Below are 13,554 nucleotides of genomic sequence, written 5' to 3' on the forward strand. Positions count from 1 at the left end.
TGGAACACCAGGATTCAAACTCTGCCTCTGATACTAGCTAGCCATGTCTGGTAAGCATGAGGGAATGAACTTCACTGGTTTCTGAGGTCTGGTCCAGCTTTAAATTGGCAGTCCTGTCATTGGCATTGTGTTTAATTTGATCTGCTAAGGATGGTATTTCATCCTGAGTCAGGATCCAGTGACCTCAAAGGAAGGAAAATGCTGAGAATAAAAGGATCTATGATATCTATAGGTTTTCCTCCTAAGATTTTTTCCAGATGGTAATCAGTGATTTTTTTTCTATTTCTACTTTCCCCTTTTGTTTTTAACACTTTAGGACATTTTTCTTTAATCATTTCTTGTATTATTGTATCAAGATTTTTTTTCCTATTCTTAGTTTTAATGTGGTTCAATTATTCTTTCCTTTTCCTTTCTCGCTCTATTCTTTAAATCAATTGTTTTTCTAATGCCATGTTTCACATTCTCTTCTATTTTTTTATTCTTTCTATTTTGTTTTCTTATTCCTTGCTCTTATAACTTTGCTGGCTTTCTCTTGCCCAATTCTAATTTTTCAAGGAGTCATTTTCTTCTGTAAGATTCTGCATCTCCTTTTCCATGACTTTCTTTTCATAAGTTTCTTGTTTTTCTTGGATTGTTCTTTTTGTTTAAATTCCCCCCTCAATTAGTCTTATTTGAATTTAAAGCATTTTTTTTTGAGTTCTTCTATGAATTTGTTTTGGGCACGTGAATGTTTGATATTACTCTTTGGGGAAAAAGAAACTTTCCCCCCTTGAGTATCTTACTCTGAAGACCAACCCAAGGTCTTATAATAATATTCTATGGTTGGGCTCTTTCCCTTTTGCCTGCTCATTTTTTAAAAATAGAAGCTTGTTTTATAATCATTCTGTAGATCTTCCCTAATCATACCAGGAAGACCACTTTTCTGTTCCAACTCTTATTTGTTTTTACAGCTCTACATTCACCCTGAGATGCAATTTTGTTCTGTCAGTGGAGTAGATCTGTAGAGCTTGGGATTTTCTGACCTACTCCATTCTCTTCCCAGAATCCTCTCCTTATACTGAATCTTTCAATGAATAGGTTCCTTGTCTATGTAGCCATCTCCCCATCTATTACCTGACAATTGTAGACTTATAGATGAGAACCACTGATCTATTTTGGCCTCTCTTTCTCCTCCTCCTCCACTTTTCCTTCTCTTCCTCTTCCTTCCCCCTAACATTTATGGAGGAACTATGCTAAGTGCTTTGTAAATATCATCTGATCTGATCCTTACAATAACCCTTGGAGGTGGGTGTTATTTATCCTGATTTTACATATGGGGAAACTGAGGCAGAGTTTTTTTTAAATGACTTGCTCAAAGATACACAACTAGGGAGTAGCCAAGGCAGTATTTGAACTCAACTCTTCTGACTACAGACCTAGCAGTCTGTCTACTGTACCACTCAGCTGCCCTCATTTAACAGTTGTGAAAAGTAGCGAACTACAGAATCAAAAAATCAAAGGATCTGCCAGGATCTCATTTCTTGTTTAGCCCACTACCTTCATTTGACAATGCTAAAAGCTGTGAAGAAAAGTAAATAGTCCAGGTACTTTCAGGGGATCATAGATCTAACAATAAGAAATGATCTTATAGGCCATCTCATTGGACTCCCCTCATTTTGAACATGTAAAAACCGAAAGGTCAAATGTTTTGTTCAAGGTCACACATTATTACACACCTAATAATAAATGAGTCCTCTGACTCCTAAATTAGTGTCCTTCATGTTTCCATCTCTGTCTCTATGTCTGTCTCTTTCTCTGTCTTGATCACTCTCCTCTGAGCCAAACTTGTTTTAGTTATTATATATATTAGCTTAAAAGTTCAATATAGTCTTAGAATATCATCGAATTTCTTAACTTTGTTGATTTTTTTCAGAGTTTCTTAAGGTCATCTTAGCCAATTTTTTTACAGTTCTTTCCTTTGATTTTCTTTCAATTGTCCTGAAAAAAAAAGATAGAAAAATCAAAAAGAGTGGAAATAGATTTTATGCTGCATATTTATGTAGTGATTTTTATATTAAAGCAAGATTGTATTTATTTATATATACTTTTTGCACTCAGAGAATAAACAATCATAATGAACAGAAATAGCAGAACCAGAAGAAAAGGACAACATTCTTCAGGACCAAGTATAGTGGATGGACGTTTCAGAGCCAGAATTAAAAAACACAAGTTGGAAAAAAGGATAGATTTTACTTTGACATAGGAAAGATAAATCTTCTTAGAAATTAGAATTGTTCTAATTGTGTTGCCTTTAGAAATCATGATTTTTCATTATGGAATGTCTTGATGTGAAGACTGGAGGAATTCCTATTGGAAATTATGCAGATTGGAGGATAACGATCTCTCTCTCTCTCACACACACACATATATACATTAGATTAAGCAGCTTCTCAGGTACTTTACACCATGAAAGTTCTGTGATCTGATGATTTTTCTCCCTGAAAATGCATTGGATGTGTTTGAACACACGAGTGCTATCAGACTAGTCATTAACTTTAAGACAAGGACTCTAGAGGAAAATCCTATTTCCCCCCAAACTATTGTGTAAGGAAATACTTACGTAGTTCTGTTGGCTGCTGGAAGAAAAGGGGTACCAGATGAACAGAAGAGGCGAGGGTCAGGTGTGATTCTAAGTGCTAGGGATGGCGATAAAAGCCATCAAGGTAGCACTACCTCCAAGGGATTTACATTCAAATGGAAGAGAACAATTCATAAAGGAAACAGGAAGATGAAGTATAATTCATGAAGATTTCTCGGCAGAGTTAGGGGAAGCTCCACTCATGGAAGATACAGTAGGGTAAATTGGGATGCTGCTTACAAAAGGGAGATACTTCTTTGAAATATTTTATTGAAAATATTTCTTGATATATTATTATAAATAATTTTGTAAAGGCAATGATTCCCAAGGCTCTAATATAGGATAAAAATAAACAATAGCAGTAAGATTAAAAAAAATCACCAAGCTGCACAAATATGAACATTCATAAAGTGATTTTAACTTTCCAATTTGAAATTCATTTCGAACTTTATCGAATGATGATATGGTAGATGTTGTTATCAGTGTACCCTGGGCAGGGAAGGAGTTCTGAAGTGAGGATTAGAAAGTCTATAATCTGTCTCCAGCTCTATTACTAATCACCTATGACCCTGAATGTGACCTCATCCTTTCAGACCGATAGTTGGCTAAGGACACTGGAGGTCCTTTCTAGCTTTACCTCTATGAGTCTCTGAATCTTTTTGATAGATGAGTAAACTAAGAAAGAGGGAAGTGAATGGACTCAGGCAAGGTCAGAAAGTACAGGCGGGTCTTGATTAATACATATAATGAATCCCCTAAAGTGGTTTCATGTATTAAAAGTCATATTATTTGAATTATTATTATTATGTAAAATGTGGTCATTGGTTCCAGCCTAATAAAAAAGACCGTGAGAATTTGACTAATGTGTCCATTCAAGGAAGTCATTTTTAAAAATTAAACAAAGGGTAATTGAAGAGACTAAATGGATGGATCCAACTGGTTTGTCTCAGATAGACCTAGACTTCAAATTTCCTGATTTCCAGTCCCAGGTTTCTTTTTCAATAGAATAATCATCTATGTCTTCGGATAGATTCCAGAAGTGTACACATAGATATGGCTTCCTGGTAATCCTAGATTCATAGCTAGTAAAAGTCAGTATTATGATGGACAAAAGACCAATCGAGGAACAAGAAAATGGGGTTCAAAGACTGCCTCTGACAGCCCCTCCAGCTGTGTCACTCGAGATGGATTGTATATTTTTTTGACTTAACCCCTCTGGACTACTTTTTTGGAGCAAACATGGCCATCCGGTACCACTCTAACAGAAAGTGAATGTCCTACTGGTTCTCATGACTCATGACTGATCATTTTTCTTCTCTCTATTGACAATGGATAGTGCTAAGTAAAGTTGAAACACAATAGAATGACTGACATTTACAATTCTCACCTTCTGCTGATGATGTGAAAGGGTCTAGCCCCAGGGTCATTAATCATGTTGTCAGCTAGAATGTAAAAGTTGTACCCTTATTCTAGAAAGAGGAACTTTATAAAGAAACAGAGCTGCCATGATGAATAGATCCTGGACACCAATTACACTTGTGCTATTAATCCTGCTCTTCATATCTAATAGTTGCAGGGACCAAGGGACTGTAAAATTAAATCAATGTTGCCAAGAATGAATTGAAGCTTTCCAGTTTCACCTTCTCATCACTAAGCCCTGGTGGCTATTCCTAGAAAAACTTTTGTTGAGTTGTGGTTTAATATAGGATAATACTATGGATCATACTATGGCCTGGAAAATCTAGAACACTTAAATTCCAGTCCCACTTCAGTCACTGGACAGCACCCTGCTTCCTGAGCTGATGTAAAAATTTGTAAAAATGGGGCTGATGGGAACTTCAGCACGAGCCTTATGGGATCATAGAGTCAGAGATGAAAGAAATTTCCGGTGCTCCAGAATCCAACTCCCTTGTCCTACATCTGGGGACTCTGCTAACAAGAGAACATCAGCCTAAGGTTGTCCAGATTGTCTATAGCAGAACTGACATTTAAAGCCAGCTCTTCTGATCCCGAAGAAGCTCTTCCTTCCATTGCTCCAAAATGAGGCGCCAATGAGATGATGTTTGGGAAACTCTGCCAACTTGAAAGCTTTTATAAAATGTCATCTATTATTATGAATGACAAGGCACTGAAAGGTCCTCCCTGCCAGGCAAGTGTACTTAAGGAGACACATACTTAGAGCAGATTGTTTTTGTCCACATCTGTCATTTCAATGGTGTAGGGACCTCCCAGAAAAAAATCTCACTGTCAGTGAAGATGGACCCTTGTAACCTGTAAATACAGCCTAGGGTATTAGACGATTTTCTGGGAGGATTGGGAAGTCAAGTGACTTGTCACACAGTGTGTGGACCTTGAGTGTGTCTCTCTAATCCTCCCTCATTGCTGACTACTTGTCATAGATTTCTTTCAGTTTAAAACCTGGTCAGATCTATACCTTAGACACTCAATAGTCACAATACATTTATTAAGCATCTACTATGTGCCAGAGACTGTGGTAAGCTCTGATGATTCGGAGAAAGGGAAAAATGCATTCCCATTCGTAGGGAGCTCCTGATTAAAGAAATCGGTTGTTTTTAAATGCTGGGCTCCTGTTGATGTTTCTTTCCCTTTTCCTCCTGTTGTTTGGCTCTTAGCTAAGTAAGGATGGATGGAGACACAATCAATGAGCCTTCCTTCTCTTCAAGCTGGGTTTTCCTTCGGCTTTTGTTTTTGTTCTCAGACAACGAGGCTTTGTAACACTGCCTCACCAAGGACAGCTCCTCCGGCCATTTTGTCTCTGGGTCAGTTGAGGAGAAGCTACTGGCCATCATGCATGGAGCTCTGGACAGGGTCTTTCTGACCTTGGCCACTAGTTCTCCTGACTGATGATCTTGGGCAAGTCATTTCTCAAAGCCCTTCAAACAACTTTTTAAGACCAGATAAAAGTGGCGTATTCATCACCAACCTGCCACCTGTGAAATCACAACTCTAAAACCAAAACCAAAGTATATCTTAATGGTTTTGGCAAATTGTAATGCTAGCATTGAAGATTTATAAAGGGCAGTTAGGTGACTCAGTGGGTAGAGCACTGGACCTGGAGGCAGAAAGACTTGACTTCAAATCCTGCTGCAGACACTTACTATCTGTGTGAGTCTGGGCAAGTCATTTATTCCTATTTGCTATAGTTTCCTCATCTGTAAAATGAGCTGGAGAAGGAAATGGCCAACCACTACAGTATCTCTGCCAAGAAAACTCTAAATAGGGTCACAGAGATTTGGGCATGATTGAAATGACCAAAAACCAACAAATAAACATTTATAAAGCACTTTCTTTGACAGGTTTTCTTAGTAACCTATCTTTCACTATTCACTCCCTCCCCTCATGGGCCTCAGTTTCTTCACTTATAAAATGAGGGGGCTGGACTAGATAGATCTGAGATCATTTCCTTCTCCTTACCTTTGATCCTTTGACCTATAATGTGATCACCCCCCACCAGGGGAGTACACTCTTTGAAGGGGTCTTCTCAGAGAGTCTCCCAGCCTCTCATCCTCTCAGAATCTGCCTTTCATTCCAAGACCACCCTTTCCAAGGTACTCTCCCTGGACCATGCAGTCATTGAGTCATCCTGCAGAAGAATCCAATCAGAAATAATTGCTACAATTAAGTAATTGCCGCTGCTGCAAAGCTGATGAGACGGCCATTCCCATTTTCATCTATTGCTTCTGTCTCTGCTTTAAAAAATTCAGAAATCAGTCCATTTTAAAAGTTTTTTCGAGGTTGTGTTAAATCAATCTTCACGTCGTATCGTGCCGCTTCTCTCCCTTGCCCTTCAGAGAGGGAGGCATTTATGACCAAATAGAAACAAGACGGCACACATCTAACGCCTAATGGTGTTTATTAGGCTCTCCTGTTGCCGAGAGCCCCTTGTTATCTTTCTCTTCTCACTTATAATAAAGTGTGACAATATTTATCAAAAAAGTTGTTATTATAAGGGACAAAGAACTAAAATTAGATTTTCAAAATAAAAACAGCAATCAAACAAAATCTCATTTTAGCAAATAGATTTCTCTGTTCTGATGGATGGGGTTATGGAATACTGATGAGCTTGAGTGTGTGAGGAAGATTTTATGGCAAAGGGACATTATAGAAGTAGCCTCATTTCGCACTGATTCCTGCAGAAATGGACAAATGTAGGATGTGTAATTAAAAGGATTTTTATAATACCTCTTCTCTCTTTTCCCTTTCCTTCTGTTTCTGCTTCTGTCTGTCTTTGTCTTTCTCTGTGTGTGTCTGTCTCTGTTTTTCTTTCTTTCTGTCTTTTTCTATTTCTTTCTTTTTCTGTCTCTATGTCTCTTTCTACCTCTCTCTCTCTTTCTCTTTCTGTCTCTATCTCTTTCTCTGTCTCCTTATCTTTTCTCTTTCTCCCTCTTCTCCCTTCTCTCTTCTTTATCTTTGTCTCTGACTCTCTCTAATGGGTTTGGTTTAGGGTTGTTAGCATGCCAAAAATTGGTTTGATAACTTTAAAACTTCTTACCCACTTAAGCAAAGAAATTTATTTATTTTAATACCTTTTAATCACACTATATACCCTTATGCTATAATTCTCAAGGTCCGTGACAAGCCTCTTGATACTGTTCCTGGAGCTTTTGTCTCAGCTCCCAGATCTCCACTGATCTCAGCCTAAGGGGGACAGCAGTGTCTGGTAGAAGCTGAGCAGTGACTTACAGTGGGCAGCTCTTTTGTTCTGGACCAAAAGGGCTTCACTTTAGGTGATAGCGGATGGTCCCCTGGTGTGACATCCTCTCTATTTTAGTGACTGTCTGTGTACCCGTAATGGTGTTTTACAGAAGGGGAACAGCATTCAAAGAGTCTGGATTCTGAACATGCTGAGGAAGGCACAATAGTGGGCATATGGAGGTCTGGGAACCATCATTCATACAAAGGTAGAAGCTTGGCTTCCTCTGTGAGGCAGAAGAGAGGGTAGGTACCCAGGAGCTTGCTGGGAGGTAGAGGGTTGTGTAATAATGAGAATCCTTCTTCCCTTCTGCACTCCCTCCCCCTCCCAGCTCTGATGAAAAATGAGTCCCTTTGAGGGACCAACTGTTCTCACCATGCTGGGAGGTTGTCTTGCTGCCCACTGACCTCTGACACATGGCTTTCTTCTGTTTCATCATGGTATTCATGGGGAAAAGGGCTTTATACACTCCCTGGGGGGTTCCGTTTTCCCCAGTGTCCCAGAGAAATCAGAACAGACTGGTTCTGCTTTTTGGATATTCAGAGGAAAACAAAAGAAAACATTGTATTCCTGAGACATTTTGAAGGGAAACAATGGCTTAATTTTATCGACAGCTTGTAGGGGAGTCAAGTTTTGAATGGAACAAATCAGGCTCCATATTGATGAAATTTGTGTGCTTACTGCTTTGACATAACCAACATTCAAGGAAGCAGCATGTTCAGCGGGCCCAAGACTTGGACCCACCAGTTCCCCGATAGGCAGCCATTAGAACTCTTGCTTTTGTTGACAACAATTGAAGCAGCCCTTTGGAAAGAAAGGTGTATCAAGTGCCATTTCAGGTAAAAGAAACTGGGATTTTTGGTTGCCTGTGCTAGAATAAATGGTTTTTTTTTTAAACAAACTATACAAGTAGTCTTTATTTTCCTATTGAGTCAGTAAATTCAAACCAGAAAGTAAAGCATACACACAGCATCTAGTATGTCTAGCATACAATAGGCGCTTAATAAGTGCTTGCTGATTGCTTAAAAAGCAAAATCTAGAAACTATGGATTTCAATGATTCATATTCAGGCACAGGTCTTTTAGCTTATGGAAAATTTATGTATATTCTAGACAGGGCTTTGAATGGTGAGCATAAAGGTAATATTAAAATGATATTAAGCTGTTTCTTCAGAGATAGGAACAGCAATAGGACCTTTGGCTTTATGAGTATAAGGAACTTTCAGGTGAGGAACCTTCCTGCACCAATGCAGAAGGATATCTTTGCTGTAATTTCTTTTCTAAATTTTTTTTACGTCTTTTTTTTTTTAAACTAGGAGTTTACCATAATATTTCTTGCCAGAAATTTTTAATAATTTTAACCAAAAAATTTCTATACTGTTTTTAACCAGAAACTTATTGTGTCTCTCCCACCAGAAATTTGCCATCTATGGATATTTATGTGTGTATTCACGTTAAACCACGTCCATGTGCCGTAAACTTACATCTCAACCTATATCTTCTTAATTGTCTTTCCCTTTCCTCTCCCTGGAACATAATGTTAGCCAGGCTTGAAAGAGAATTCAACATATTCAGCCAGTCCCTCAAGAGAAAAATCTAAATCATGGTTGTTTGCATAAGCCAGTACATCCAAAACAAAGGCCATCTCTACTTGCTAAAGCCCTATAAATATGGTAATAAGGTCTAGCTCTTTGGTCTTTGGCAGTAACTGCCTATTGAGGTGAGTCCTAGAGTCAGAAGACCTGAACAAAGAAGAGAAAAATAAATGAAGTGCCCCCCACCTTGCAGGATTGTTTTGGGAAAAGCTCTTTACAAGATGCAGAGGGCTATGGGAAAAGGCTGCTTTGGAAGTGAGCACAACTGTGCTGTGTGCTCCAAGTCAGGACTGTGGTTTGAGAAAGGTGGTGGGTGAAGTCATTGCTTAGAGGATGATAGAGATGTATTTTAATGACTTCCAGGAACATTTTCCTCTACATTAGAGATCAAGTGGTGTCAATCCAGTCATTCTTTCACATGAGCCTTTAAGCTTTTTCCGTTCATTTTCCTTCCTACAACATGATGACTGTAATTACCTCTCGTGCAAAGATAATGGACCTGAACTCTTTGCTGTCTTTGGATTTGTAATGGTGACCCTTTTTTAGTCTTCTGAAAAATCCTGGTCAATTTTTAAAAAATAAAGTCAAAAGACATTCATGAATCCCTTTTTCCCCTAGATTCAATTTTCTGATGTTTATGTTGTATAATTTTAAAGATACTCCACTTTCCCAGTCACTCACAGATTTAGTTTTATCTGTGTTTGTTTTGCTGGACCAAATCAATTTGTTCACACCAGACCCGGCTCATCCATATTCACAAATTCACCTACTAAGTCTCTCTCCCTACCGGCTTTTCTTCTGCTTCTATGACCACTACCCTATGTCAAGTTTCATCAACCCTCTCCTCAGGGAGGTTAGTCCTCAGGACTAGCCTTCTGTTAAATCTCAGGGTCTCCAGGCTCTACCCTCACCAAACAGTCCCTCCCCGTTATAAGTCCTTTTCCCTTTTCTTTCATCTGCTTGTGATATTGCTGGGTCAAGGGAATGTACAGTTTGATTGCCCTTTGGGCATTATTCCCAATTGCTCTCCACGATGGTTGGACCAGTTCACTACTCTGGAGATGGTACATTAGTGTTCCTATTTTCTCACATGCTCTCCATCATTTGTCATTTTCCTTTTCTGTCACATTATAGAATTTGATAGGTGTGAGGTGCTACCTCAGAGTTGCTTTAATTTGTATTTTTCTAATCAGTAGTAATTTTGTGAATATTGATATCTTGGATTTCTTCTGAAAACTATTTATATCCTTTTGACTACTTATCATTTGGGGAAGGAAGGGCTTCTGTTTTTAGAGATTTGGCTCAGTTCCCCATACATTTGAGAAGTAAGGAAAAGTGGGACACTCTTCTCGACTAAGTTGGCTGCAGAGGTCTGCTTAGGGTCCTGGAGCATAAGGGCCTGGTGCCTGCCGATAGAGACCCCTCACTGGATTGGCCCTGAAGGGTGAAAGCAGCAGAAAATCAGGGTAGATAATGACTTTTCTATCAAACCCCTCCTGACTTCTGTCCAGGCACCCTAGAGACAAAGTGATTGTGTTGTTAGAGCCAAAAAAATCAGGATACAGGCTCAAAAAAATTATTTCTCTGGATTTTTGATGGGATATTTATGCATTTATTATGCTCTTGGAAAGGGGCAGATAGAAGTCAAACTCAGTAATGGAAAAAGTAATAAAGGGGAGTGGGGACTAGAGAAAAAAACTGTCCAGATGGCTAGGGAGGAAATGGGCATAAGGAGGAGCCAAGTGGAGGAATAGGAGCATAAATTCAGGAAGATGATATCCATAGTCCAAGCTGGGGGCTATGGCTATGTAGGTCCCTGAAAGAGTTACTCTAGGATTCTAGCCAGATATTTAATAAAAGCTTCTAGTAGAGAGGTCCAATTGTGACACCTTACCTTAAGTTCTAGGTTGCCATTGGGAAAAGTTTAGGGCCAACAGAGGAAACTGGGATGAGAGGCAGAGGTGGGCTGTTGTTCTAGGGATAACAGGATCATAGATTTTCAGCTCGAGGTTTTTCAGCCTTTGAGAAATCTGGCTCCAGGATGTCCTCTTTCATCCAGAAAGACCCCGGGTCCAACCTGCAAAGACATCTGCATTCATTTCTTTGAGTCAGTGATTGGCTGAAGATGACTTGGGAAGGATAGGGGAGTCTCCCTCTGCCTCTCTACTACAAAATCCCAGAGCCAAAGACCTGGAGATCTTGTGTTATCTGAGTAAAATCTGCATCATCAACCAAGGAAATAGGATTGGCCTATGGTACCCATTTCTAAGGTTGATGAACAATTTGACCATAATAACCATATCTAACTGCCCCAAGGCCAGTTCCTTTCCAAGAACTGGCGTGAGTCTTGACCATCCATGGCTGTCCCAAGACATGTCTTTGCTCAGGCTTAGCCCAGGAGTTCTTCAGTAGCCACAAGGAGGTGATGGGCTCCTAATTTCCAACTCCACATTGGGCTTTTAAGGAGGCGAGGGATTTTAAGAGATGAACATGGGGATGACAAATGCAGAGGGACAGAGATGAGAAAACTCAAGATGAATTGGGGGCTGGTGGGGAATGTGGAAATGCCTTTCAGGTTATACTAATTGCCACAGAGGAACTTTATGACTCTCCAGTTCTGTGATTCTGTTTTTCCCCCAAGGAGACAAAGTTCAGGAAGGGATGTTGTGTCAAATGGTTGGAGATTTAGATTGAAATTATCTTTCAAGGAACATTAAAGGCCAATTTAAAGATCTGGTATTTGATACAATGAGTAATAGGGAACCATTGAAGGTTCCCGAGCCTCAATAGGGATCTAAGTGTTTTAAGAGATGGGATAAGGGAAGAGAGCATTCCAGCCATGAGAAAAGCCTTTGCAAAGGTGGGAGATAGGAGATAGAACGGTCTGTTCCAGATCTCCCAATTTCTTTTGTCCCATCTTTTGACAGAATGATATTATCATTGGTATTGACCCTCTATGGCCAGAATCAGCACTTTGACCTTTCACCCTTAAATTTCCATTTGCATTGCAAGGTCATAGAATCCATTTTTGTTTGACTTTGACAAGTCAGTAATCCCAGCTTTCAGGAAGGTTCAATCAAGAAGAAGGAATGGGGATTCGAGCCTCGGGCACCTATTTGCATATTTTATTTATAAACATTATCATTAACTGAAACAACTTTTGCTCTCAGCAAAATTAATTTTCAGATTAGCTGTTGGATTTCTAGATTATGTGAGGAAGAAGGCAGTCTAGGGTTCTGTTTTAAGCAGTGTCAGCTTGGCGATATAAAAGCTGGGATTCACCGTTTCAAGTCCAGGCCCATGTAGAGCATCCTTGAGCAATTGAGGCTTCTCACAAATTTCCTGTCTGCTACTAGAAAGTGGGGGACAATGACAATGATGATGGCGGTGGTCAATCAAGAGACGTACCTTTTGAAGGGGCAGGGTGGCCACTTAATATTTTGGAGGTGAAAAGGGTCCTCCCTCTAAAGTATGAGGAAGGGCTCAGGTTCAAAATCTGCCTCTGTAATTACTTGGAAAGTCACTTCTCTCTGGACTTCATTTCCTCATCGGTAAATGAGTGGGGGGAGAGCTGGACCACGGGAAGTCTAAGGTCTTGTCCAGCTCTCCACCTATGATTCTATGGTCTTGGGTGAGGGGAGACTTCCAAGCTCTAAAGCTGTGGTCTATTTTGAGGGGTCATTCATTTTATTAGGAGCTGGCTCGATAAGCTTCCTCTGCCTTTGAAATGGGTGCCATTCAGAAAATGGCTTTGATGCTGATTTGACGCCCCATCCTTCTCCTCCTCTTCCCTCTTCTTCCTCCTCCTCTTTCTTCTCCTTCTCCCTCTTCTTTCTCCTCCTCCTCCTCCTTCTCCTTATCTCCTCCCATCTTACTTTGTTCTCTTTTTGCAAGGACTGAACACCCTTTGTCAAAGTTTTTTTGGGGTCCACAAGGACAACACTCAATCAAGTGTTTTTATTTTCTATCACTCAGCTGCACCGAGTGCTGCCAGTGTGGGCAGGCTCCTGTCCTCCCACTTCCAGAAAATCGTTTTCAAACTGCTCCCAAAAAGTCCTTTCTTTTCACTGTGGAGTATGTATTTTGACAACTATAAACCTCTTTGCTATGTTTGTGCTGAAGGGGAAAATTCTTGAATTGAAAATAATGCTTGATGTTTCCTCATATAAATTTGGCACTGACTAATTAGCTGCATATGATTCTAGTAACTTTTTATAATTAAAGAGTAGTTTCTTTAGTATGAAGCCTCCTAATTGGTCTCCCTAATTCTAATCTCTCCCCTCTCTTATTTATCTTCCTCAATATAGAATCTCATCATGAGTCTCCTACTCAAGCATTTTCTGTGGCTCCCTATTGCCTCAATATCCTCCCAAGTCATCATGGAGAACCCTACAGAAAGTGGCTCCCAACTATTGCTATAGGTTTATTTCATATTATTCCCCTTTATGTGCTCTCTGTATTCAGGACGACCTGTTAGCTGTTCTATCTCTTTGCCGGACAGATTTCTTACTGGATGTAACTTATAGCAGCTAGAATGGAAAAAAAATATTGACTCTGGAGTCAGAGGAGCCGAGTTCGAGAGCCCTCTGGTGCTTAAGAGCTGGGTGATTTGGACAAATCCTTCTGTCT

General features: G+C 39.7%; 1 protein-coding gene across 1 annotated transcript in view; it reads left to right on the top strand.

Moving 5' to 3' along the window:
* Positions 1-13,554, top strand: part of CACNA2D3 (calcium voltage-gated channel auxiliary subunit alpha2delta 3) — a 1,010,949-nt gene that overhangs the window by 61,359 nt on the left and 936,036 nt on the right. The gene's annotated exons all lie outside the window — the stretch shown is intronic.

Source organism: Sarcophilus harrisii, chromosome 1, assembly GCF_902635505.1.
Source record: "Sarcophilus harrisii chromosome 1, mSarHar1.11, whole genome shotgun sequence".
In the NCBI taxonomy this organism is placed as follows: Eukaryota; Metazoa; Chordata; class Mammalia; order Dasyuromorphia; family Dasyuridae; genus Sarcophilus; species Sarcophilus harrisii.